This window comes from Tamandua tetradactyla, chromosome 1 (assembly GCF_023851605.1).
Source record: "Tamandua tetradactyla isolate mTamTet1 chromosome 1, mTamTet1.pri, whole genome shotgun sequence".
Classification (NCBI taxonomy): domain Eukaryota; kingdom Metazoa; phylum Chordata; class Mammalia; order Pilosa; family Myrmecophagidae; genus Tamandua; species Tamandua tetradactyla.
In genome coordinates, this window is record NC_135327.1 from 220,226,399 (window position 1) to 220,253,860 (window position 27,462).

The 27,462-nt window shown below is 37.7% G+C and overlaps 1 protein-coding gene and 1 pseudogene across 15 annotated transcripts in view; both read left to right on the forward strand.

The window, feature by feature from the left end:
- The window catches only part of ZNF438 (zinc finger protein 438), a 205,552-nt gene that overhangs the window by 108,844 nt on the left and 69,246 nt on the right, over positions 1-27,462 (forward strand). The window lies entirely within an intron of this gene.
- On the forward strand, positions 11,679-15,352 carry LOC143676979 (signal transducing adapter molecule 1 pseudogene; annotated as a pseudogene).

The following is a 27,462-nucleotide window of genomic DNA, read 5'->3' on the forward strand; positions in this document are numbered from 1 at the left end:
TCAGCAAACCTGGTACTGAAAGGAGAGACCAGGAGATGCTGCCATGTGCCTTGCCATGTGACAAGCTAAGAAAGAACCAAGGACCACCTGCAGCTAGCCCCAGAATGCCAGTCTTTGAGAAGAAAGCATTGCCTTGATGATGTCTTGATTTGGACTTTGTGCCTCAAAACTGTGAGCAAACAAATTGCTTAATCTGGTCCATTTCATGGTATTTGCTTGAGCAGTCCAGGAAACTAAAACAAGGAAAATGGGAAAAGGGAATAAAGAACAGATTGGTACAAATAGAAAATAATAAAATGGTTGACTTAAACCAAATCATATAAATAATTAGATTGCCTATAAGTGGTCTAAATACTCTTAAAGCAGATATTGGTGTGTAAAAGCAGGAAGAATTAGGTTTGCTAAAAAAGAAACCTAGCTACGTGGTGTTTGTAGCAAGTAGAAAGAAATCTACTTTAAATATAAAGACATAGTTTAAAAGTAACAGATTGAAAAAGATATACCTTGCACATACTAATCATTAAAAATCCTGAAGTGGCTATCCTAATATCCGACAAAATAGGCTTCAGGACAAGGAATATTACCAGGGAAGTTGAGAGATATTTCATAATGATAAAAGATTCAATTCATCAAGAAGGTAAATAACCCTAAATATCTATGAACCCAATAACACAATTTCAAAATACATGAAGCCAAAACTGCTGACGGTAGAGAAAAGAGAAATATACAGATCTACAATTATAGTTAGCTATTTCAACATTTCCCCACAATTGATAGAATGAGTAAAAAATTATATGACATGAAAAATAGGAAATGTTGCAAAGACAACAGGCAATAGAAACATTTCCACCAAAGATACAAATCTGGGAATTAGCAAATTCAAGGATTTTTATAATTGTTACAAATATGTTAAAGAAAATAAAGGAAGAAATGAACAAAGTAGTAGAAAGGATAAAGAATTTCAACAGAAAATTGAGAACTATAAAAACTAATCAAATGATATTCTATAGCTAAAAATATATATTATTTGAAATTAATTTATGGGTTTAATAGCAAATTAAACACAGTAAGAAAATAAAGGATTAGTGAACTAGATGACAGTTTGTTAGAAAATGTACAAATGGAAACAGAAAAAAGAATGGAAAAACAGAACAACATATGAGACTAAGCCACTTCGTCTAACATTCATGTAAGTTCTAGGAAAATAGGGAGACTGAGATAAAAGCAATATTTGGAATGATAAAGACCAAAGATTTTCCAGAACTGATGAAAGGTATCAACCAACAAATTCAAGAAGTTAAAGAAACTAAGTGAACAGGAAAACTAAGGCACAATGTAATTAAACAAGTGAAAACCAAATGTAAAGAGAATATATTAACCAAAGGAAATAAACCAGATTACCTTCAAAGAAGCAACAGTAAGATTGATGGCTGACTATTCAATAGAAGTTATGGCAATCAGAACACAGTGGAATGACATTCTTAAAGGGCTGTAAGGAAAAGTACTGCCAAATGAAATTATTAAACCCAGGAGCATAAACAAATTTAACAAAGACAAAATAAAGATCTTTTTTTGACAAATGAAAGGTGTGAGACTTCATCCCAAGGAGACCCGTAGTACAATAAATACTAAAGAAAGTTATTCAGCTGAGGAAAAAATGATTCTAAGTAGAGCCATAGAATCTCAGGAAAAAATGAAAAGCATATTGAATAAATATAAAAGATTGCTAGCTATATAAAGCATCAGTAATAACAGTGTCTTGTGGGCTTAAAACATATGTAGAAATAAAATATATGAAAACAAAACAAAAGGTAGGTGGGTATAAATGGAGTTATGAATGACTTTTTTATCTTTAAGAGGTAGCAAAAGTTCTACTTTAAGTCCACTGTAATAAGTGAAGGAAGTAGATTATAGTCTCTAGGGTTCTTAGGCTTTATCGCTAAAAGAAGTTAATGGAGGAGATAAAATTTAATAGTAAAAATTTATTTAAAAAACAGGAGAGGGAATAAAAGAAGAATAGATGAGATGACTAGAAAGCTATTAATAAGATATTCTCAAATATCAGTAGTCAGTTACACATAAATGGACGAAATGCTCCAATTAAAAGCCAAAAACTGTCAGACTGGATTAAAACAAACAATACCCACAAGACACATACAAAAGGAAGAAAAAGTACACTGTACAAATACTAACCAGAAGAAATATGATGTGGTTATTTTAATATCAAAATAACATGAGAAATAAAGGGAACATTTACTAATGATAAAAGTGTCAATTCAATAGGAAGAAAACATTCCTAAATTGATATGTTTCTAGTAACTTTTAAAATACATAAAGCCAAATTGACAGAACCAAACGAGTTAATAGACAAATCCACAATTATAGTTGGAAATTTTAACAACCTGTTAACCACTGATAGAACAATCAGATTTAAAGGAATCAGTAAAGTTACAGAATATTTAAACAATACTTAAACTTTACCTAATTGCTATTTTTAGAACACTGTTTTCAACAACTACAGAATGTCCATTCTTTTCAAGTGAAAATAGGACGTTTACTGAATTAGAACATGTGCTGGTGCTGGGCCAAAAAAGCTAGTCTCAACAAATTTTACAGGCTTGAAATCATACAGTGTGTGCTCCATACTGGAATTAAACTAGAAATAAATTACAGAACAATAACTAGAAGACCTTCCATTTGCCTGGAAAATAAAAACAGACTTTTAGATAGTACTTTCAGATAGTACTTGGGTCAGAGAAGGATTCACAACAGAAATTAGAAAATATTTTCAACTGAATGATAATGGAAATGTAGCGTATCAAAACCTGTGAGACACAGTTAGGATAGTACTTAGAGAGATGTATAGTTTAAGTGCATATATTTAAAAGGATAGGATTGCAAATCAGTGCATTTATCCTCCATCTCAAAATGGAAAAAGAAGAGCAAATTAAATTCAAATAGCTTGAAAAAAAAGGAAATAATGAAAAGCAGATATATAGTAGAGGAAATCAACAAAGCCAGAAGTTATTTCTCTGAGAGGATTAATAAAATTGACTAGCCTCTAGAAAGAAAAAAAAAGTGGGAAAATACAAATTACCAATGTATTATTTAAAAGGAAATATTATTAGAGCTCCAGGAAATATTTTAATGATAAAGCAAATATTATGAGCAAGCAAATATTTGACAACTTAGATGAAATGTACAGAATCCTTGAAAAAGCATCAAAATGACATAAAAAGAAAAAAATTTGAATAGTCCTCTATGAAGGGCATAATTGGAAATCTTTCCACCTCTAATAGTATCCAGCTGAACTAGCTATCATATTTTTTAGGTCCTTGAATGTTTCTAGGAAATTCAGAACTTCATTGTGGCTGACAAGTTCTACACTCAACCCATTTTCCATAAAGTTTCTTTCAGATTTCCTTCCATCTATTGACTTTGCATCCCAGTTGTTGGAGTTTGAGGGAGCCAATTAATTCTGCGTTACCCTTCTTCCATCTTCTGAAGTCTTTGAGAAATAGGTATAACTCAGATGAGAATAAAAATGTCAACTTCATCAATGATGAAACCTGGTTAAAGAGTGTAGCTTAGATATGCATTGTCTTCCTACCCCTTCAGATTGGACTGACTTAACATGCCTCGTTGCATTTTACTCTGTGGATGAGAGGAGAATGCAAGTTGGTTTGGGCAAGCACATTCAAAGAGAAGGTCAGAGACTGGGTGATCAGTGTTTAGTCCTAGGTTAACAAACAGATGCGTCTGAGAAACGGTGGTATTTTTTCACCTACCGTCCTGGGTGCAGCCCAACTTTTATTATGCTCTCCCCAGGTATTCATGTCTGCCCAATTTGGATGGCATCAGCAGAGAGTCCACCTTCCTCTCTTGTTCCTTCTGTCATCTGCACCTTCTCCTTTATTGTGAACGAGATCTTAAAACTCTGATTTTTTTTTTCCTGGAACTCTTCTTCCCTCTCCTCTGTAGAAATTAAACCTAGCTTTCTTAAAATAGTGCCGTTTTCCCCCTCACAACTCTCTCAATAAAATATGTTGATTTTTTTTCAATTCTAGATTCTAAATGAGGGTTGAGATGGCCCTTTGTTCTCCACTGTCAGTTCAGGGGTCAGTGTGACACATTTGTTCATCAGTTCCGTCTCTTCGAAATCTTAAACTACCATCTCTAGTTTCTCCTGGCTATCATTGGTTGACTTCCAGGACATTGCTCCAACTTTCATTAGGCTTGAAATTATCATCCCCCTTCCACATCACGTGATTATGATCAGTTTCTTCCAAATTCATATTCTTGAGTTTCAGATATTTAGAATTAATTGTTTTTTAACTTTCTCAGTTCTGTTGAACAGAATTGTTGCAAGATCTCAAATACTAAAAGTCCCTTCTCTTTTTCTTTCTCTTTAAACTTTTAAATTCAGATATTTCTCTGTTCATATACTGTCTCTCCATTTCACTTTCTCTTCTTGTTTCTACCACTCTCTCCCTCTTGCCATTGGATCTTAAAGCCTTCAGCTTTACTCTCTTACATACAAAATTTCATCTACATCCCATCGCCCATCCTTTCCTCCATTTCTAATCATAGAAAAAGAGCTGTCTCCCCTTCTTAAAATAGCTAACTCCATCAGAGTTCATGTTCCCATTTTTTTTTGGACTTTGTTTCATTATTTTTCATTCTCCCTCTCTAGTTCTTCCCTTTCTCCTAGCATTAAACATGAAAACAGTAACTTAGAAAAACTTTGTTTAAAGATTCAGCTTCACTTTTGAATTATTTACTTAGAAAAGTAAAGTTTACATGTTAATTCCACTTTTTCTCTCCTTAAAAAAAATCCCTCAAGGGCAGTTCGCTGGTAGCTCAGTGGCAGAGTTCTCACCTGCCATGCCGGAGACCCAGGTTTGATTCCCTGTGTCTGCCCATGCAAAATAAATAAATAAATAAATAAATAAGTGAATCCCTCAATTACTGGAGGCTTTTTAAAAAATCTTTTTTGTTACTTTCCTGAAATTCCTCTGAACTCACAAGTGACTAGTACCTCTTCTTGTTCTCATTCTGACCTGAAAAGGCAAGACAGCGCCCTTTCTCCTTTTGCCTTTCTGCTTGACTTCACTGATGGATACCAATCTTTTGTGGTAGCCCCCCTCTTCTAATAAATAAACCTTCTAGTATATAAGCAAATTGTGTTTTCTTGACCTACTGCAAGAAAGTAAGAATCATAGGTGATTCCAAAGTGGTGCCTTGTTAAAGGAAATGAGTATAGGGTTTTTCTTGATGTGAGGGTGGGCTCTGAAGTTTTAGGATAAACTTTCAAAAGTGTGGTGAGTCTGCATTGGTTGATTGCTTAAGGTACTGGTTAATGCAAATAAAAAACGTGGTTTTGATTGAAAAGAAAAATTCTGTGAGAAAAGGACAAATATTATATGATCTCCCTGGTATGAAATAATTAGATTAAACAAACCCATGGAATCAGGATCCAGAATATAGGTTACCAGTGAATAGGGTAGGAATTCGGAATAGGGATTAAGGTTTAAAATGTATAACATTTCTGTTTTGAAGAATGGAAATGTTTTGGTAATGGATGCTGGTGATGCACAGCATTGTGAACGGAATTAACAGCACTCAGATATATATCTGCAGGAGACCCAGGTTTGATCCCTGGCCCATGCACTCAAAATAAACAAATAAATGAATAAATAAATGAATAAATGTATCTGAATATGGGTAAAAGGGGAATTGTTATATTTGGTACTAGGGTAAAATTTTTTTAAAATCCATGGAACTGCACAAAACAAAAAGTGAACCCTAAGTTTAATGATGAACTACAGTTAATAGTACAGTTATAAAAATTGTGTTTTCGTTAATTAACGAGTATAACACCAATATATGGTATTAATAATAGTGGTCTATGGGAATCCTATATTTTATACATGATTGTAATGTAAGCCCATGCATTCTTTTTTTTTTTTTTTTTTTTTTTTTTTTTTTTTAAAGGAAAGACAGAGAGAAGGAGAAGGAAGGAAGGGAAACATCTTTTTTAAACATTTTCTTGTTTTATTGTATTTTGTTTCTCCGTTTTTGTTACATGGGCTGGGGCCGGGAATCGAACCGAGGTCCTCCGGCATAGCAGGCAAGCACTTTGCCCGCCGAGCCACCGCGGCCCGCCCAGCCCATGCATTCTTTAATAAAAATTAAATTACATTAAAAAAAAAAAGTTCTGTGAGACCCAGGACATTCTTTCTGTGTCTGTGATTGTATAACTGAATGGGGATGACTGTTCCCCTTCTCCTCTTACGTAACTGATAGCATGGTTGTTCTGGTTCACACATTCAACACTCACACATATCTTCAGTGAATTTTTAGCATTTTAATTCCATTGCAGTTGCCCTGGTTTCTTCTCATCTACACTATTTCAGTATCAAAACTAGTCTCTGCCTTTTGAATCTTTGTAAAACTCATGCTCCAAAACCAGAACCATCTTGAATATGTCTATTCTGAGAATGCTTGATGGTTCCCTTTATATATAAAATGAAGCCCCATAAAACCCATTTCCTAACTCTAATATTCAAAGCCATTTATAATCTGACCACAATCTAAAATTCACCTTTATCTATCTGTCTATCTCTCTCTCTTCCTTTTCCCAAAACTTTACTCTTGTTAAACAAGTATATTGACTATTTTGAGCTCACACTGTACATTTTGTCCTCTGTGTCTAAAGTAAAATAATTTTTGTTTCTTCCTGAAATGTTATATGCTTCCAAATCCAACTTTTGTCTGATTGCTAAAAGTTCTGATTCTCTTTTGAGACTCTGTTCAAATCTCTCTTTAAGAACCTTCCCACATTTTTCCTACAAAAATTAACCCTCCTTCAAATCCTACCTTGTATACTTGTAGCACTTCTTGTGTCTGTCTTGGTTTGGAGTAGAATTATCCATGTCTGTGCATTTCCTGAGAACATGTACTATCTCTAGTTCAACTTCAGATCTCTCTGTTCTCTGTGGTTTAGTACTGAATAAATTATAGGGCTCAAGTGTTAACTAAATTTTAAATAATTTGGTTCAAATAAGGCTTAAATATGTAATAATATGTTTTCCAGAATTTTTAGGAGATTGACATAAAAATATGGGAAAGGGAAGTATTATATCTCCTGTTTTAGAAGTCTTTGAGCATAGCTTGAGATGTTTATTTTAGGTTCTTAAATTATATATAATATAAGTTATGTCAACTTTATAGGGCTTCATATCATCACTTTTATGGTCTTTGAGGTATGACCATCTAATTAGCCTCAATTACCTGCCTCTCAGTTCTTTCAATTTCACTACTTTCATCCCATTTATTTTGAGATAAAAATGAATTCTATGTCTCATTCATTGTTGAAGCTTTAAAGTTGAGAGGTCACTTCAGCTAAGTCTGCTCCCATCCATCTTAACACCAGCTCAAGATTGATTTAAAATGTAGAGTTACCACTACCTTTGAAGCTTTGTCAACTCTAAAATTTCTTAGACTGTGTTATAGTCACCTTGTATATTGAAACACTCGTCTTGGAAAACAGTGGAAATATGATTTCATATTAAATTTCACATGGTTTATAAAAGCAATATTATGTTTAAACTCACTATATTTCTTTAGAAATTGAGACAAATACCTAAAAATCACCCTTTTATCTATATCAAGTCCTGACTATGTGTCCTAGCTCAATACTTTCTGAAGTAGTTTTTCCATTGTAGATAGTATTTGTTTTTTCAGTTTGTCTTCCTACAGCTTTTCTAAATGAGTTATGTGTTCTTGATCATTAAAGGGAGATATTTAGTAATTAACTGGCACTTAAAATGCTTATTAACCATTTATTCAAAAGCCTAGTTTTAAAAGGTTATTTTAACCAACCTCACTATTATAATCTCCTAATGATCTTTCTGCCTTCATTTCCTTCCTCCATCCTATAGTCTGCTGCCAAATAAAGAGCCACTTCAGTGATTTAAAAGCCCGTTAAAGGCTGCCTGCTCTCTGTTGGACGGCATCCATGTTCTGTTGCCTGGCATTCAAAGCCCCCTTCCAAGCTCCTAAAAATACCACCCTACCCACCCACCTTAGCCAACTGGACTCCCTCTTATTCCCTGAACTCTTGATGTTCTTTGTGCCTCTGAGTCTTTAATTGTACTATTTCTCCTGCTTATGGTGTACCTTACTCCCTGCTGAGCCTCTCCTGCCTGTTGAAATCCTAGCTTAAGCTTTCAAGGCTCAGCTTAGAAGTTTATTCCTCCAGGAAACTTTCCCAGATACCTCCAGCTAGAAAGCACTAGTTCTCTCTTTCTTTTGACTTCATCTGATATTTTGCTTCTGTACTATAGCACATTTTACCATGCAGCTTCATTGTTTGTGTTTATGTCTGTTTCATCTCCCACCCTGGGTTGTAAGGACCCGAGGTCAAAGATTTGTCTGACTTTTTATTGCCTCCTGTGGCATTCAGCGTAGCCTTTAGTAGAATTTGGTAAATATTTATTTAATAAATTGAGTGGCCTAGCCTTTTCTCCATCACCCCCTCTGTCTCCCGTCATTACAGATACATGAGGTCCGTATTTGTGGCAACTTTTTGTTCCTGTCATGCACTCCAGGCAGGCCTCTACTTTATCCTAGGAAAATATTGGCCATAGTGTAATCAACAACACAGTCAGTTCCCAGCCTAAGAAATAAACTATATTCCAAGAGTTCAAGTCTAATTCTGTGGTTTGGATGGCGGAAAGCATTTTCTCTCAAAACAATGTTATAAATAGTGGCTGTGTTCTCAGCTAGCCCTCCCAAGACCGTTTAATCCATGATGTTGCAGTGCTCCTTAAACTACAGGCTGTCACCCTGCCTCCTGTCGCTCTGCGGAGAAGTGCTGGCTCTGGGTATGAGAAGCATCTCTCCCATGCCCCACAAGCTGGAATTTTCTGGCAGGTCAGGCAGTCGGAGGGCCTGAGCTGGGACTCTGGCATAGGCTTGCCATAGTAAATACTCACGTCAGAAGCATTTCAGATTAGACATTGCTTTAGAGAAATTCACCAGAGTTTACTGATTTAGCATGTCTTCTGCTCTGAGGGCAAGGGGACACTTGCTCTTCTGTTTTCTCCCCCGCCCCCCAACAGTGGATTAGGATGGTAAGCAGCCTCTCAGCTCTCCTCTCAAGCAGGTGGCTTCTTTGGAAGGCAGATATTGAAAGATCAGGGACTGTTTTACTAACCCCCTCTCCCCCCCCATCTTCCTGCTGTTATGCGACCCTATAAGAATTACCTGTATGAACATAGAAAATACTGCCATCCATAGGGAAAAATTCATGTCAGTAGATATCACCCCATTATTTGGCATCACATTCGTCTTCATTGGTAAGTAGTTATCATTTCTATATGCATACAGTGTGCATGAACAGCCCGGGTGGGTGACAGGTAGGTTGTCAGGCCATAAGGAAACACCTCAGAAAATTTAGATTTTCATTTGTTCAGTCATCCTAAATTTTGGGCGTGTGTGTGAGTTCTACATTAGCTTAATACTGTGTTTTGTGTGGGACTAGGGCATGGGAATCACAGATGTTAGGAAACGTTTGCCTTTTCTCCAAGATCCTAACATTCTAGAAGCAGACTATGAAAGAATCAGTCACAGTGCAAACTATGTTATTAGTTGCCAGAATACATCATGAAGGAAAAGCCATTTTTCCCTATGGATGGAAGTATTTTCTAAGTTCATACAGGTAATTCTTATATGGTCGCATAACAGCACTTCAGAATGGCATTATGATTCACTGTGGCTAGAAAGATAGGGTGGGATTTCAGTTACTTTCCGAATAATAGGGAAGATTTAAAGAAAGAGCTAAGAGAGGAAATGATACTCCATGTTAGATTAATGACATGAATAGAGGACTGGAGACACAAAAACCAAACAAACAAAAAGCGTTACTGGCCAGAGCAGAAGATTTAGTGTATGTCAGGTGAAATAATAGGTAGGGAAATTAGAGCAGTGCTTCAACCCTGGCACTACATAAAAGTCATCCATAGATATTTTAAGAAATATAAGTCCCTGAATCTTACCTCAGAACTAATAAATAGAATTTCTGGGCATGGGGCTTGTTTATTTTTTAAAAGCTCCCCTAGTTCTGATATTCAGCCAAGGTTGAGAACCACTGTACTAGATGGATGAACCAAATCGAGGAGAGCCTCAAATGCCCTGTTGGGGAGCGGAGCCTGGGGTGGGGTGCACAGCAGAACTGGTGTTCGCCGACATAGGTAATTTGTCAACTGCATGTGCTTTGAAGAGAAGTAAGAAACAACTTGAATTAGAGCAGTGGTGGTGAGAAAGAAGAGTAACATCTGATGAGTACACTTAGATGTATGGGGGTTGCTGGTGTCAGCCTTGACCTCAGCATGATTTGTTTTATAAACTAATTATACAGCTTCATCCTCGTTAATTGGATCTCTTTTCTCTTACAACCTGGCAACTTAAACAGTCATTTTGGGCAGTTTGTATTTAATAGAAGGAGACCATTGTCTACTCATGTACACGTCTAACTCATAATAGTAAGCAAAGTTATGTTTATGAGGAATCTGACCTTTAGCATAATCATTATAAAGCATTTAATAGCCACCCACATATGCAACATACAGTCCCAGCTCTGCAGGATGGGGCCAAACTCAGACATCACACATTTAAGGTAAGTTATGCCACAAGATTCCCTAGTATTAAATTAAAGTTTGAACAAATCTTTTAAATCAGGCTTTGCATTTTAATACTCTTAGTATCAAATTTGGTAATGGCTTGATTTTCTGGTGGCAGCTGTGCACCTGCCTCCCTGCTCCAGTGTCTGTTCCCCCCCACCCGCCGCCAAAGTCCCATGCCCTGCAGCTCCTCCCCTCCTGTGCATTCTGGCCCATCCCCCACTGGTGTCCGTGTCTGAGCACCCTCCCCCATCCTTATCCAGAGGGATAACTGAACCAGCCACCAGAGTCTCAGGATTCCAAGTTTGCCTTCTCTTGTGGCACTGACGAGCTGGGTGATCCTATGGGCTCTCCTGTGCTCTTGGCCCATGTGGAACTCGACAGCTGCTGGGATCTCCCACACTCAGCAGTTTTAAACCATGTCATAAGTTAGAAATATTTTCATGTCTCTTTCATGTGTTTGAGCTTTTTAGGTTTGGAGAACATGAACCATTATTCATTACACAGCAGAGAATAATTTCAAAGCATGATGTGGATATGGAACCACTCACCTCCCTTTAAAAACCATATATATATATAGTCTTCTTTGCTCATGACAATGAATTTGTTGCCTTATCTGTATATCCATATCCTGTGAGTTACTTTTCTAATAGCTTCTTAGGTTTTCATTAACCATTTAAATATTCAGCCATTTGGTCTGCTTACATTTGGGGGATCCTAGAAGGGAGTGGAAGCGAGTGCCCACACTGTGCCAGGTTCTTTATTGATTCTGTCATTTTTGGTCCATTCTACAAAGGATGAAGTTGAGGTTTGGACAGGTTAAAAAACATGGTTGAGGTCAAAAAGCAAATAGGAGGCGCTGTGGCCGCCACCGCGGTTGCCCGGGGAGGCCGACGGGCCGGGAGGCCAGGGAGGAGCGGTCGGGCCTGCCAAACCGGTGTCCGCCCCCTCCGCACCCGAGCAGCCTGCCCACTTGTCTGGGGCTGTCAAGAGATGCCGCTCTTCGCCACTAACCCCTTCGATCAAGATGTGGAGAAAGCAACTAGTGAGATGAATGCAGCTGAGGACTGGGGCCTTATTTTGGATATTTGTGATAAAGTTGGTCAGTCTCGCACTGGCTTCTAGGAGCGTGTGTATCAAACTGTGGCAAAATTTTTCATTTAGAAGTATGTTCAAGAGATTTTGCTAGTGAAGTAAGCAACGTTTTAAATAAGGGTCATCCTAAAGTCTGTGAGAAATTGAAAGCGCTTATGGTGGAGTGGACAGATGAATTTAAGAATGACCCGCAGCTGAGTCTGATAGCAGCCATGATCAAGAATCTGAAGGAGCAAGGAGTCTCCTTTCCTGCTGTCGGCTCTCAGGCTGCAGAACAAGCCAAAGCAAGCCCAGCTCTGCCAGCCAAAGACCCTGGGGGCAGCTGCTAACAACAAGGAAGAAGAAGATCTAGCAAAAGCCATTGAGTTATCCCTGAAGGAACAGAGGCAACAGCCAACCCCACTTTCCAGTTTGTATCCGAGCACATCCAATCTCTTAACTAACCACCAACACGAAGGCCGAAAAGTTTGTGCTATATATGACTTTGAAGCTGCTGAAGATAATGAACTTACATTTAAAGCTGGAGAAATTATTACAGTTATTGATGACAGTGACCCCAACTGGTGGAAAGGTGAAACCCATCAAGGCCTGGGGTTATTTCCCTCAAATTTTGTGACAGCAGGTCCCACTGCTGAACCAGAAATGCTTAAAACAGAAGACAGTACAATTCAGTGAGGATGTTCAGGTGGAAACCCTTGAGCCTGAGCCAGAACCAGCCTTTATTGATGAAGATAAAATGGACCAGTTGCTACAGATGTTGCAAAGTCCAGACCCTAGTGATGACCAGCCAGAACTGCCAGAGCTCCTCCATCCTGAAGCAATGTGTCGCCAGATGGGACCTCTCATTGATGAGAAGCTGGAAGATATCGATAGAAAACATTCAGAACTCTCAGAGCTGAATGTGAAAGTGATGGAGGCACTTTCATTGTACACCAAGTTAATAAATGAAGACCCCGTGTACTCCATGTATGCAAAGTTACAGAACCCGCAGTATTACATGCAGCCACCTGGCGTTTCTGCTTCTCAGGTGTACCCACCACCCCCGAGTGGGGCTTACTTGGTAGCAGGCGGCAGCCAGATGAGCCACCTGCAGAGCTACAGCCTTCCCGCAGAGCAGCTGCCTCCACCGGCTAGCCCAGCCCTGCCCAGCCAGCAGGCCCAGGCCTCCTACCCCAACGCCATGGCCAGTTCTGTGCAAGGACATGCGTATCCCAGCCAGGCCGCCGTGTTCAGTCCTCCCCCTGCTGCCTCTGACCTCACTGTGTACCAGAATGTAGGGACCGGCGTGTCCCAGCTGCCAGACTATGCCCTGCCGCCCTCCACGCTGCCTCAGCCCCCTGGCAGCCAGCCGCCACCGCCGCAACAGCCGTACCCCCAGAAGGCGCTGCTGTAGGGCTTGGGAGCCCTGGGGTCGGAGTGCTGCAGGCAGCTCTCGGCGAGAGGAGAATCTGCTCCGTCCCGAGAGATTTACGCCCAGCTGCAAGGATCTGTCTTGGTCAGCAAGTCCAAATGTTCAGGAACGTAGGACTGTTCAATTGGCACTGACTTTTTAGAAGCATCCCTATCCCCAAGGAATGAAACTACTTACATTTAATTCCTTCCTTTCATAGTATGAAAAAAATGATATCCAATTATTTGTCTTGTAAAAGTACCTGGTCTGTAAAAAGTCAAACTTACAAACACTGTTGTGGCAAATGTTATGTGCACACTAATGTGTGACTTCCTAGGCCGTTTCGCATCATGATGGTGATCGTGTGAATATATTTAACACTTAGATTGATTTACATACTATTTTATTTTAATCATGAACAACTACCATGTTCTGTAACATTTTGTGTAGATTTAAGACAAATACGCCATCCTAAACTGCAACAAAGTGGTGGCACACTGACCTGAAGGCATTATGTTGTCCCTGTTTCGGCTTCATATTAAACTGAAACTTCCTTTCACTGAAAAAAAAAAAAAAAAAGAGCAAATAGGAATAGTGCTTGGCTTTTGATCCCAGATCTGACAGATCTAAACAACCTGTTCTTGTAAGTCTGCATGACTTTTACTTGTTGGGGACAGCACAGAACGCAGAATCAAGGGCTCAAGTACAAGCTTCATCTCTGTCACTCACAACCTTGAATAAGCTCTGCAATGCTTCTGAGCTTCAGTTTCCTCATCTGTCATAAGGGAATAAAGCTTGCTCTACTTATTCTGCCAACAGTCCACTCAGCATATTCCAGAACGTTTCAGCCCCACAGTGCTGACGTCAGTGTGGCTCCCAGGGCCAGCACTGTGCCTGCTTCTTCAACCCCATGGATATGTGGTCCCTGTTAGCGCCCCCATTAGTGCCCCGTCAGGTGAAATGAGAGTGAAGGTAGACACAAAAAGCAGAGAGAGTATAAAAAGATGACCTGTGGCCAGATTGGTACCTAGATGTGTTTTGTTCTGTTTTAATAAAACACACATTAGTTATTACTTAATGTTAGTTTAATTAGTAACTAATATAACATGTAATTAACTAATTTAACACACAAATCCAGAATTCTGGCTTTTTTTGGAAGCTGAAAGATTTAGCAGCATTAGTCCTGCCCTTCGCAGCAGTGACGTGCTGCCTCTGTTAGATAGGCACAGGTGAAAAGTCTGTGCTTCTCGGTTCTCACAGCTCTCCCCTCTGGCTGTTGCTTTTCTCTTAAATAGAATTAAAAGGAAACTGAAATGTTACTTATACCATCATCTGTGTCAAGGCTGAAGATAACGGATTGTTAGGATTGTGGATTTGTGGAGTGCAGAGAATGGTTAAGAGTTGAGATCCTGAGGCACAGTATGTGAATTCAAGTCTCCAACCCATTGGCCATGTGGTCTGGGACAGGTCACTTTGCCCTCTCAGTGCGTCAGTGCCTTCATCTATGAAATGGGATAACAGTACTGCCCTCACAGGGTTGAAGGGAGGACAAAATGAGTTAATGCATGTAAGGCACCTGGAACAGTGCTTGCCCTATAGTACGTGTTCAGTAACCCTGGTTGTTACTGTCAGTGTTATAGCTCTTGTTCATCCATGGTTCCTGTGCAGATAAGGAGTGACACTATCAACAGACAGGTGAGACAGCATGATGAAGCAAAGCACGGTCAGTCTAGGACTAGGAGAGATAAACAGTACATGGAAAATAAAAACTTGATCCCCCCACCCCTCAAAAAAAGAACTGGAATTTTAAAAAATATTCTATTTTTAATGCAAATAAAATAATTGTAATAAATTGAAGAATTATTTAGCCCTCTCACTCTATTAGATTATTGCGTGGCCCCTGAATGTATTTGAGGTGACAGACTGGCCCCTAAATGCACTTGAGTTGTAGCTGAAAAAGATCCAGGAAAGAACTTCAAACACAGAAACTTAGACATGGACTCTTGGGAAGTACAATATCCTCTAGAAAACTAGTGGGGAAGTCACTCTGTGTAGAGCATCCAAGAAACACAACTTCTAAGCATTCCTACCTGTCTCCTTAGAACTATGTTCTTACCCTCTGCCTCCTTCTCGTAAATGAAGCTAGCCTTGTCTCAAGTCTCTGGTTCACAGACTGATGCTGAATCCTTCTTTGAATTTAAATCATACTTTCCTCCAAAGGAAACAAATGTTTTAAGATATATATATATCTCAAATATAAATAAATAAATATATATATATATATATTTCTTTTTTTTTTTTTTCATGGGCAGGCACCAGGAACCAAATCTGGTTCTCCGGCATGGCAGGCGAAAACTCTGCCTGCTGAGCCAACGTGGACTGCCCTTGAGATATATTATGTCATTAACTCACTTAGCCTTTATGTAAAATAACAGGTACCTTGAGTTTTATAAAGAACTGAGAGCTCTTATAGAGAAGGTTTAAAAAATAGTAAGAAATTTTTGAAGTACCTGAAAAGTAAAAATTGTTCTGTAGGTTAGTGACAATGGAATTTTTGGAATATCTATCTCTACCTTATTCTCAAAGATACTGCTACCTTGGAATAATGAATATATCAGATAAAGTCCAAGTATCTTAACTAAATGGTAGAAGGGACATATGTGTATGTTATTTTTTATTTTTTTTGAATAAACGTTGGGCTGTTAAAATTTTTGGCAAAGAAGTGGTGTCTTGTAGTTCTAGTATTAATAATTGAAACATTTAGGTTAAATGATGTATTCGTTTGGACTCCTTCAGTTGCACATGAAGGCATGCCAGCTCAAGCCAGGAGTGGGACCTTAGAAGGTTCTGCACCTAGAGGTTAGCCTGAAGGAGGTGGTGAGGCATGGGGCTCAAAACAGACAATCACCTGAAAGTCCTGAAAAGAACCAGTTTGACACCCAGGTCTCCACCCCAGCCATACAACTACCTGCGTCAAACCCCAAGAGATGGGAGGTTTATTCTCTGGAGAGGTTGAAACCACAGAGAGTCTAAACTCGAGGATATAGGAACAGTGGAGGGTGGGGGTTAAGCAAACATCTGCCCTGTTCTTAGAATACCAGTAGTCACACTCATAAATCCCAAGTAGGGTACCGGAGGATTCTCTTATAGAGAAGATGTGTAATCCCAAAGAAAGAGCCTTTCTTAGTTTTGCCACAGAATAAGCCAACTTGGCTGCCTGGTTGTCCTTCAGTGAAACCCAGTAAGCCTCCACCTTTCAGGCAGAGCTTCCAATTTGCTGTATTAGTAACTTACACAAATGAGAATAGTCTGCTAGGAATCACCAGATATTTGGGAATGCTTTCAATATGAAAGCAGAGATAAAGCAGATGGAAACAAAGAACTCTGAAGAAATAAGAACTATACAGACAGCAGTAGGAAACTTTAAAAACAAATTATAATTCTGAACTTTGAAAATGTAAGGTTTTGTATCTGTGATATATAATAAAGGAAAATTAAGGAACAAGAAATAACTCATGAAAATTTAAAATATCATGGCTGAAATAAACTCAGAGGGGTTGAAAGATAAATTTGAGAAGATCTCCCCAAAAACATATTTTGAAAAAATACAGAAAGAAAATAGAAAAGTTAGAGCCACAAACTTGAAGATCTAGCAGCTGACTAATACAAAAAAGCATCAAAAATGGGAGAAAAATATCAAAGAAATAATAGAAGACATCGTCTTTCCTAGAAGAGAAGGAAGAAGTAAACTTAAAATTTCCAGAGAGGGAAAAAAATATTAAACATACAGTGTTTAGAATAAGAACAAAAACAAATGATTTCCCGACATCAGTGCTGATATGGAAACATCTTAATTTGTGAAATACTTTCTTAAGGGATAATTTTTATCATTCTAAGACCATTTCTTTACTAGAGTCACTGTCAAATATCTTTAGAGTCAGTGCCCTAGTACATTTAAAATATTCCACTTGTAGATTTTCTGTTATTTAAACATATTTAAACTTTTGTATAATCTTGAGATATGCCTTAAAGTTGTTTTTCAGAGATTTGGATAATTTTCACAGTACTTGTTCTGGTTCCTTATTTTTTTATTCCTTCATTCACTCAACAGATAATTAGAATGATCTTTTTTAAGATCATTTTAAGGTATTGCACAGTTGGTATTTCTTCTTTTTTGTGGTGGCGCACAATGTCTACGGTGCAGTGTTTCAGTCAGTGGACAGTTAATAAATGTGTTTGGCTTAGAATTTCACTGTTGATAGTTGGATATATGATGGCAGATTTTGCAAAGTATTTGCCATTTTTTCTTTATCCCAAGAGAAACTGATTCATAGAGACAAAGTCTGTGTCCTTTCTCTTAAAATTTTTGGCTTTATCATTTTGTGGGTATAAAATTGGATAATATTGAATAGCAAAGTACTGATATAGAATGTTAATTTTTATCTTATTTTTCGTAAGTAAAGAAGACAGAGTCTTACATGCTGTTTTCTTCTAAAAATTGGAGGCAGTATCAAAAATTGAAATTTAAAAGGCATATTTCTCAAGTTTTAAATACTTGAAAATACGGTATTTTAGGATTCAATTAATATTACTGACTACATATAAACAATAAAATGTGTAATTATGCTATTTTTAGAGTAAAAGATTTTATCAAATTATATTTTTAAGCATTTCTAAGTATTACAGAAAGTATTTTCTTTTTTAGGTGAAGTGTAGTCCCTGCCCCCTCTTTTCTTTTTGAATTAGTTTCTAAAGCCTAATGAAATGGAAGGCAAGTATCTTACTCCCCCTTAAAGTTATATTCTGATCCTTAATGTACTATAATGGTACCAAAATTATATTAAAAATCAAAAAATGAAAGAGTGCCAGAATTTTTCTTACCGATATAACTTTTTAGAATTGTGCTGAGTTGCTTTTGCTGTCAAAACCAGACCAGCCTAGTCTATTTTGGATTCCCCAGTCAGTGACATTTTGTAAAAGAATTTTGTAGTTTTCTTTTGGCTCGACAGGTCAAGAATTTTTAATTAGAATTATAGAACTGGAATGCATTCCCTTATTCATTCTGCAAATGAAGTAACTGAAATCCTTAGAGAGCATGATTTATCCAGAGTCACACAGTTCATAGCAAAGGTCAGCTGAGAATCGTGGCCTCTGGCAGTGAGATCAGTGATCTTTGCAAAAGACTCTAAATTTATCCTCACTACAGTTACACTATGTGGAATGTCCATAATTTATTACATCAGGCCCAATTAGCAAATTGCAAGTTTGTGTTTAATGTCCCAAAGCTGAGGGAGCATCTGGGATCAGGAATACTGGTGGAGTCAAAAGCATGGGATGATAAGTATTTAGAAGAACCCTTCCCTCGGGTGGGGAGCATCTGTTCATTAAACTCCAGTCCTGTTCTCTAGACAGAGCTCTTTTACTCACTGTTTTCTGGGACCTGGTTCTGCCTTCAAAAGGTTCTTCCTTGTCCATTTTCCCCCATGGTCACACTTACATGGGCATTGGGAGTATTCCGTCCTTGGAAGTTTTATAGCCTTTGTTAACCATGCAGTTTTGGGACCTTGTGCATTGTTTTAAGACTTGGTCGAAGTCTTCTAGGCCAGGCATGTGCTGTCCCTCAAAGGCTTGGTAGACTTACGGTCAGTCTTCTTGCAAGTAATCCCCTGTGCTAGTAATAGGGTGACTATGTATCCCTGTCTTGCAGGGAAAGGCCTGGTCTGTACCTGTTGTTCTGTTTGATAGGTATTAACACCCTCTTCCACTTTTAAACTGTCCCAATTTGGACAGCTATTTGTGTGGCTCTCCTAGCCAGGAAGCCCAGCAGTGGGCCCCAAGCCCAGTTTATGTCTTTGCCTTCTCACACCTGTGCCTCTGTCTCTCAGTTTACTAGGGGCATATTTATGATCATCTGAATCAGATTTCATGGAAAAGTTTATACACTTAAACTGATCTGTAGCAAGGCTTAGAAAATGTAGTGGCCCTTTTCTGCCCAAAGCCTTTCTCAGTCTTATTTTGAACTGTATAAAATCCAGAAGCAGTCGGTTTTCCCAACCCTGGACGGCCCCAAGTTTCTGGATTCTCTCTTCTCTTTCATTTCCACAGTCAAACCTATCAGTTCTTGCCTGTGCTTATTTCTTTCTTATAAATCCTCCATAAATTCAGCACATAATACTCTGTTATTCTAATATTTTGTTTTCCAATTTGTTTTCCTATAGTTTTGGGCTTCGTAGATGCTTTTTTCTCCCTTCCAGATTATCTCAGATATTTTTAAAAGTTGAAGTGTAATTTGTAAATATTAAATATACAGCTCCTGGGTGGTGCAACAGTGGCTCAGTGGCAGAATTCTCGCCTGCCATGCTAGAGACCTGGGTTCGATTCCCAGTGCCTGCCTGTGTAAAAATAATAATAATAATTTTATACACACACACACACACACACACATAGGTATAGTTCTTAAGTATTCAGTTCACTAAGTTTTGACAATTGTGTACTTGTGTGTAATCACCAACCAAGATGTAGAGGATTTCTCAGATGGATACCCCTTTCCAGTTAATTCACCACTTGACTCCCTCAGAGGCAACCACTTCTTGACTTCTGTCACCATTAGTTTAGGCAAGCAATGTTTTATTAAATGTTTTGTAACTGTATGATATAACTCTCTAGCTTCCCAGCCTTTACTCCTGCTCCCTGGCTGCTAAGTCATTGCCTTATATTTCAGATTTTTTGTTTTCTTAGCACCCCACTTAAAGATAACATTTTTTGTATTAGTTAGGAAAAGTTAACTACTGTAATAAATAGACCCCCTAAATGTTTAAAATACTAAAACCAATAAAAGTGTATTTATTGTTAATGAAACAGCGTTTGGAAGATGTTCTTGACCAATCGGTGGTTTCCATAGCCTGGGCCGTCGAGTCCTCCAGCACCTGGGGAAAGAGCTTGAAGAGCCTCACTTGCTTCTGAAAAGCCCCAACCTGGGAATGGGCATTCCTTCTCCCACAACATTCTGCTGGGGAGAACTACTCACATTCCCGCCTCTAGATGCAGGGGTGGCGGGGGTTGGGGGTAGGGGTGGGGGTATGGAAATGTAGACTCCGGCAGGGCAACCAACTCCCAGTGACAGCTGTACACCGTGGAAAGGGAAAAGCTAATTTGAACAGGTTAATGCCACTGGTTTCATTTTGTTTTAGTAACTACATTACTACAAAGGTAATACAACTTTACCTTTCTTGTCATCATGCTATTTTCTTTTTCTTTGTGTTACTGCTTTGGGGGGAAATGTTGGTACTTGAAACTAAAAGAAAAAAATATATATATATATATTACTATCTCTATCTTAGAATTGTTCACAGCAAAAACAACTTAGTTTCCATGGATTGTCTTAATGAAATTAAAATAAATTCTAGGCAACATCAGATATAATTTAACTCCCTTAAAAGAAAAGGATGCCTGACATGAACATTTCTATTCATTTTTGCATCAGAAATCTAGCCAGCAAAGCAAGACAGGAGGGACAAACAAAATGTAGAGGAGGAAAGGGAAAAAAAAAAAGTAATTATTGGCAGATAGGACTATCCATATAGAAAGCTCCCAAAGCTCTACAGCTAAATTCTTAGAATGTGAGACTTTAGCAAGATTGTTGGATACAAATCAATATTGGAAAACCAACTGCATTTCTGTAAACCAGCAGCAACAACAACCACAAAAACAGAAAATATAATTTTTTAAACATTTTATTTGGAAATAATTAACATTTTACATAGCTATGGCATAATTATCAAAGCTAAGAATTAACATTGGCACAAATAATATTAACTAAACTATAAACTTTATTTGCATTTCCCCTGTTTCTCTACTCATATCTTTATCCTGTCCCAGGAGCCAATCCTTGATACCACATTGCATCAGTAGTCATCTCTCTCCAATTTGTGAAGTTGTGACAGTTTGTTGGTCTTTCCTCATCTTTCCTTGACACTTTTGAAGAGTTGTGGCTAGGTATTTTGTAGGATGTCCCTTGATTTGGGTTTGTCTGATGTTTTGCAATGATTTTGTCACATCAGGGGCACATGATCTCCATATGATTTACTCTGGTGAAGATAACATTGGATCACGTGGTTAATGTGGTATTTCCAAGCTGTCTCTACTGTAAAGTTATTATAGAAAATGTAATTTTTAAAAAATACAATTTATCGTTGTCAAATAATGTAAATAAGCATTGAATAAACCTAATAATGTCCAAAATTCTTATGGAAAAAATTATGAACTCTTATTGAAAGGCATTAAATGTTATTCAGTTATATGGAGAGGCACCCAATATTCAAGGATTGGAAGACTTAATATTGCAAAGATGTTAATTCTCTTTTAATTTATTATTATTAAATATTTTGATGAGACTTGTTATTATCATTCTGAACCTTTATGGAAGAACAATAGTCTAAAAATTGAAATAGGCACCTGAAGAAGAACAAGGTGGGGGTACTTTCCCTGCCTTATGGTATGACTTAAGATGAAAACTATAGTAATGAAGCCAATGAATGGTGTAAGGTTAGACAAATTGGCCAGTGGAAAGAATAAAGAATTCAGAAACAGATCACCTATTTGTGACAGAACTGGTAGTTTAGGGGGTATGAATTTTTCGTATTTGGTCTAGGGCTATAGGTTGTCTATATGAAAAAGGAAAAAATTGGGTCCCTACCCTCATACCATTCACAAGATATGGAGAGGTTAAGTATAAATTAATAATTATAATTGAATGCAATTATATTGTTCTAGTTTGCTAGCTGCCAGAATGCAATATACCAGAAATGGAACGGCTTTTAACAAGGGGAATTTAATAAGTTGCTAGTTTACAGTTCTAAGGCCAAGAAAATGTCCCAATTAAAACAAGTCTATAGAAATGTCCAATCAAAGGCACCCAGGGAAAGATACCTTGGTTCAAGAAGGCCAATGAAGTTCAGGGTTTCTCCCTCAAGTGAGAAGGCACATGGGGAACACAGTCAGGGCTTCTCTCTCGGCTGGAAGGGCACATGGCGAATACGGCATCATCTGCTAGCTTTCTCTCCTGGCTTCTGGTGTCATGAAGCTCCCCGGGAGGCGTTTTCCTTCTTCATCTCCAAAGGTCACTGGCTGGTGGACTCTCTGCTTCATGGTGCTGCAGCATTCTCTGCTCTCTGAATCTCTCATTCCCCTTTTATAGGACTCCGATAAACCAATCAAGACCCTCCCAAATGGGTGGAGACATGTTGTCCCTTAATCCAGTTTAACAACCACTCTTGACTAAATCACATCAACCGGGGAGATGAGATCTCATTACAGTTTCAAATATACAGTATTGAATAGGGATTATTCTACCTTTATGAAATGGGATTTATATCAAAACATGGCTTTTCTTAGGGGGCATACTTCCTTTCAAGCCAGCACAATATAATTATAAATTATAGAATTAGAAAAAGAGAATAGCTTTATGACCTCAGAGGATCAAAGGAAATTTTAGACTACAAGAAGAAATGCAACACAAAAGTGAAAGATTGATAAATTCAAAGTACAGCATAGTACAGAACTTAGTTCATCAGTCAACTCAGTTAATTTCCATAAAGAAGATGGGAAGAATTGTAGTATGAATTATCAGTGTGAAAACCTGTTTACCCTTATTCTCTAGGAAACCATCTAAAAGCAAAAGTAGAATTAAAAACAAACAAAAAAATCACAAACTCCGTTTTTCACTGAAACCATTGTCAAAAATAATCTACAGCCTTCAAGATATGTCTAAGGGCTGTCCGTGGAAATGCTGAATGGAAGCTGTGAAGAAGGAAGGAGAAAGAAATAAAGAGAGACATAGATGTCAGTGATAATGATAAAGAGGGCCAGAGGCAGCAAGATAACAGAACCAGGAAATATCTACTTCCTGACTATTAGTTGTTCATTTTCAAGCTTTCTCTTGAACCAGTGAAAAGGGAAATTACAGCAAACTAAGTGGAGAGCAGAAGCTTCTCTGACTTGGTTTAATGCACAGAAACAGAGAAGGTAGGCTTACAGAAACAAGCCATATTTTCAGGAAGAAATTAGTTGTAGCCATCTATTGCTTATAACAAACCACTACGAAACTTAGTGACTTAAAGCAACCATGTTTTTATTTGTTCATGATCCTAAAGGTCAGCATTTTGTACTAGACTCAGATGATTCTTCTGCTGCTCCCATTTGAGGCCACTCATGAGGGAAGCTCAGTTGAGGCTGAATGGTCCCAATTGGTGTTGCTCACACGTGTCATGGTTGGTGCTGAGTGTGAGCTGGATAACCTTTCTCCACGAGGTCTCTACTCCTCAGGAGGGCTATTCCAGTCTTCTTTACCTGACAGTTTCAGGGTTCCAAAAGGATGAGAATAGAACTTATGAGGCCTTTTGAAGCCTAGACTCCGAAGTCACACAATCCTCTACCACATTCTGTTAGTTAGAGCAAGTCACAACTCAAGCCCAGATTTCCAGGAGTGTAGAAATAGGCTCCACCTCTTGATAGAAGGATGGTCAAAGTCACATTGCAAAGGGGCATGCATACAGGGACCAGAGGAATATGTGGTCTTTATTTTGCAATGTTCTACACTTCTGAAGGAGCAGATAAAAGAGAGCTTTGCATTGAAAAATTAGCCAGACATAATTACCTTGAGCTCTTTGCACATACGTAGTCTAGAAAAGCTTAATTATGTCAGCACTGAGTAAAGCAAGAACTAACACAACGATTGCTCCCAATATCCTATATGAAAAAGATGAGAAAAAGTACATCAAAGTTATAAGTAGATGAACCACACTTAACAGAAAAATATTCCCAAAGAGCAGATGACATCCAAATATTTTGCCACTTATTTTTAAAGATTAATTAAGATAGTGTCACTGCGAAACTTAAGCATGAAAGAAGGCACTCAGGGAAGTAATAGTAAGAAGACAATAAATGAAACAGAAGCCAGAGAATTCAGGAAAGAAGTTAAAGAAGAAAACCAAATCTATCAAAGAAATGAAAAAAAAAATGGGATGAGTGCAAGAGAAAAGAAATGATAATGGAAAAAGTATGAGGTCATAGAGATTCAAAATGAGAAAAGTGAAGTACGCCTTTTAAAAGGTGATTTATTTGAAAAATATCATTGTTTACAATATGCCAGAAATTGCATAATTTATTCTCTTTCTAATCCTTCCAGGTTACACACCACAATCATAAAATGATCTATAAATTTTATAAATTTAAAAGTTATTTAATAACTCATCTAGTAACAACTCAATTACTTCTTCATTTATAGAAAGCAAAGCATTGGAAACTAATGCCTGCAAAAGCAGGAAATAATCATGACTTCAGTTATCACATCGTTAGTGGAAAGGATCTGAAAGAAGAAGCTTGAGAGGATCAAGCATATAAATATACTTTTTTGCATACTGGGTCAACTTCGTCAGCACATGAGTGAAGCAATAAGCTTTCATGATACCGATCTCCAAAGGATAGTTTATGAGGAAACAGATAGGATCTTAGGCATGGGCTTTCCTGATGGCATGAATGCTATATGAAAATATTCCCAAGAAATATCAACATTGCTCTTTTCTAGGTAAATATAAAGGACCTTGTATGCTTGAGTTTGAAAAATGCAGAATATGTTTTGGTTTATGAGAAGGTTAAAATTTGCACCCCTGCCAATTTGGAACAAAACTACAGTTAGTGAGCTGCAGCAAAAATGTGTGCTGTGTTCTTTTCTGAGAAGTCGTCTGAAGAAGGAGATTGTATTTTGTTCCAGTTGTAAAGAGGTTCAGTGTCTAAACTGAGTGTTTTACTGGCTATGCCCTGGTATTTCTCTCCTTTACATCTATGGTTGACAGCAGCAGACAGAAAAATCAGAAGTCTGTATAAGTTTGCCTGCAAGAGAGCTGTAGTGCTCTTTTTTACTGATACTGCAGCCAAGGAACTAGATTTCTAGGCTGTGAATTGGATTCCTCAGTTTGATAGCCAGATTATGCCAAAGTATATATTCACAAAGCAGGTGGACCTGCCAAGTACAAAGAAGATGGTAAAGCTTTATTAATTTTGCTTTCCTCAGCAGAGAAAAGGATGGTGTAACAACTTCTCCAGAAGAAAGTACCTCTGAGGGAAATAAAAGTCAATTCTGTAAAACTTACAGACACCAACTGGAGTCATTTTTAGTCCATGATTAACATTTAAATAAAAGAGCGCAGAAGTGTTTTCTTTCCTGCATATGCTTGGATAACTGATGAAGGATCAAGAAGTATTTGATTTGAACATGTTACTGCTAAGATTTCTCGAAAAAACACAGCAACAACTGACCGAAGAACTGTCAATGAGCTTAGTGCTTCCTCCCTCCACAGTGATGAAGTGAAAGCAGTTGGAGCATATTTCAATGAGAAGGTGTCCATCCTTCAATAAAGTGGGGAAAGACCAGAACAGTGAGAGGGATCTTGGTAAGGGGGAGTGGCAATGGTCTTAGTATTAAAGGGCCGGGGCGGGGGAGGGGCAGGGAAATGATGGAAAAAGAGAGGAGTTGAGTGGGAAAAATGGAAGACTAAGGATAAAAGCAAAGGGATCTCAAACTTAGGTTTCTCCCAATACTAATGTGGCACATAAAATCAAGGAAGTTCCTAGCTAGTTCATGATAAGGAGAATAAGGTGGCCCTGATGCTAATTTCTTTAAGGTGAAGTGGTGCATTATGTTTGGGTTGAACCTTAAAGATAATGTATTATTAAATAAAGAATTGTCTAAATACAGTGGTAGGGAAAAAGTTCCTAAAGCTATAGAAACAAACAAACCAAATTAAGTGAATAAGAAAATAACTATCCCTGAGAAACAGAAGTTGCTTCAGCAGCGGTCACTGATGCAGAAATCTATCATGAAATATTCTAAGGAAGAAAGTCCTAGTGGTACCAACTTTGTTGCAGCCAAAGAAAAGCTTCAGCAATAGGCCAAATTTGAGACGAAGAGGATGGTAAGAATTGAAGGTAACAGGTGTGAAGAAAAGACAGAAATAAAGGGAAGCCAGAAGAGAAGCCAACAAAAGTCAAGCAAAGGCTGAAGATGATGAGAAAGACTTTCTGGAATTGAATGGCAATGATGAAGAATTTGATCCAGTCACTCCCAGATCCTGTTAAATAATCTTAGCTCTGAAGAATTAGATTGGAAAGATGTGGAAAATAAAATTGGTGAGGCTAAGCGATGCTATCAGGTTGTGAAGTCCTTGTTCCATTTTGTTAGAAATTATTATTTTGCTTACTGTACAGAATGTATGGTAATGTGCTATTAAACAAAATTGCTCACCATTTTAATCTATTTGTAATATCCCCAAGGAGAATGTGATCTCCAAGACCAGCACTGATAAATGAGTATTTTAAATTTGGGATTATCATTAATAAACCCACTTTTTTTTTAAACAAAAATCTTGGTAATATGTGTGATGAAAGAATTGTACTTTTATATTGGAAATAACATAAGATTAGAGAGAAATTAAAGAACACCTAAGTATATGAAGAGAGATGCCATGTTCATGGGTTGGAAGACTCAGTGATGATATTTGTCCCCAAATTTATCTGTAAATTCAACATAATTGGTATCATAATGCCAGTAGACTTTTTTGGTAAAATGACAAGCTGATTTTAAAAATTATATGGAAAGATAAAGAACTGAGAATATCTGAAGCAATCTTGAAAAAGAAAAACATTGCTGGAAGACTTAAACTTTCTCACTTCAAAACTTAGCAATAAAAACTCCAATAGCCAAGACAGCGTCGTGTTAACATTGGGATCAACAAATAGATCAATGCAACTGAATAGAGGCCAGATAGATCCACACTTGTGTGGCCATTTGATTTCCAACGAAGCAACCCAGTAGCGAAAGGGAAGTTTTTCGATAAATAATACTGGCACAGTTAGATACCCATAAGGAAAGAAAGAAATCCCAGCTCTTACCTTGCATGATGCACAAAAACTAATTCCAAGTGGATCAGAACACTAAATGCCAAAATCTAAAACAATAAAATTTTTGGAAGAAAACATCAGAGAATATTTTCTGAGAGTAAGCAAATATTTCTTAGGAAACAGAAAACAATTACCCTAAGAGAACAAGTTGATAAATTAAACTTCATTAAAATAAAAATGTGTGCATATATCAAAAGAACACCATTAAGAGAATGAAAAACATGCCACAGACTGGGAAAAATATTTGCTGGAGAATTTAAACAACTCTATAATAAAAAGATAATTGGAAACAAAAATGGGGGCTGCAAATAATTTGAAAAGATACATAACACAGAC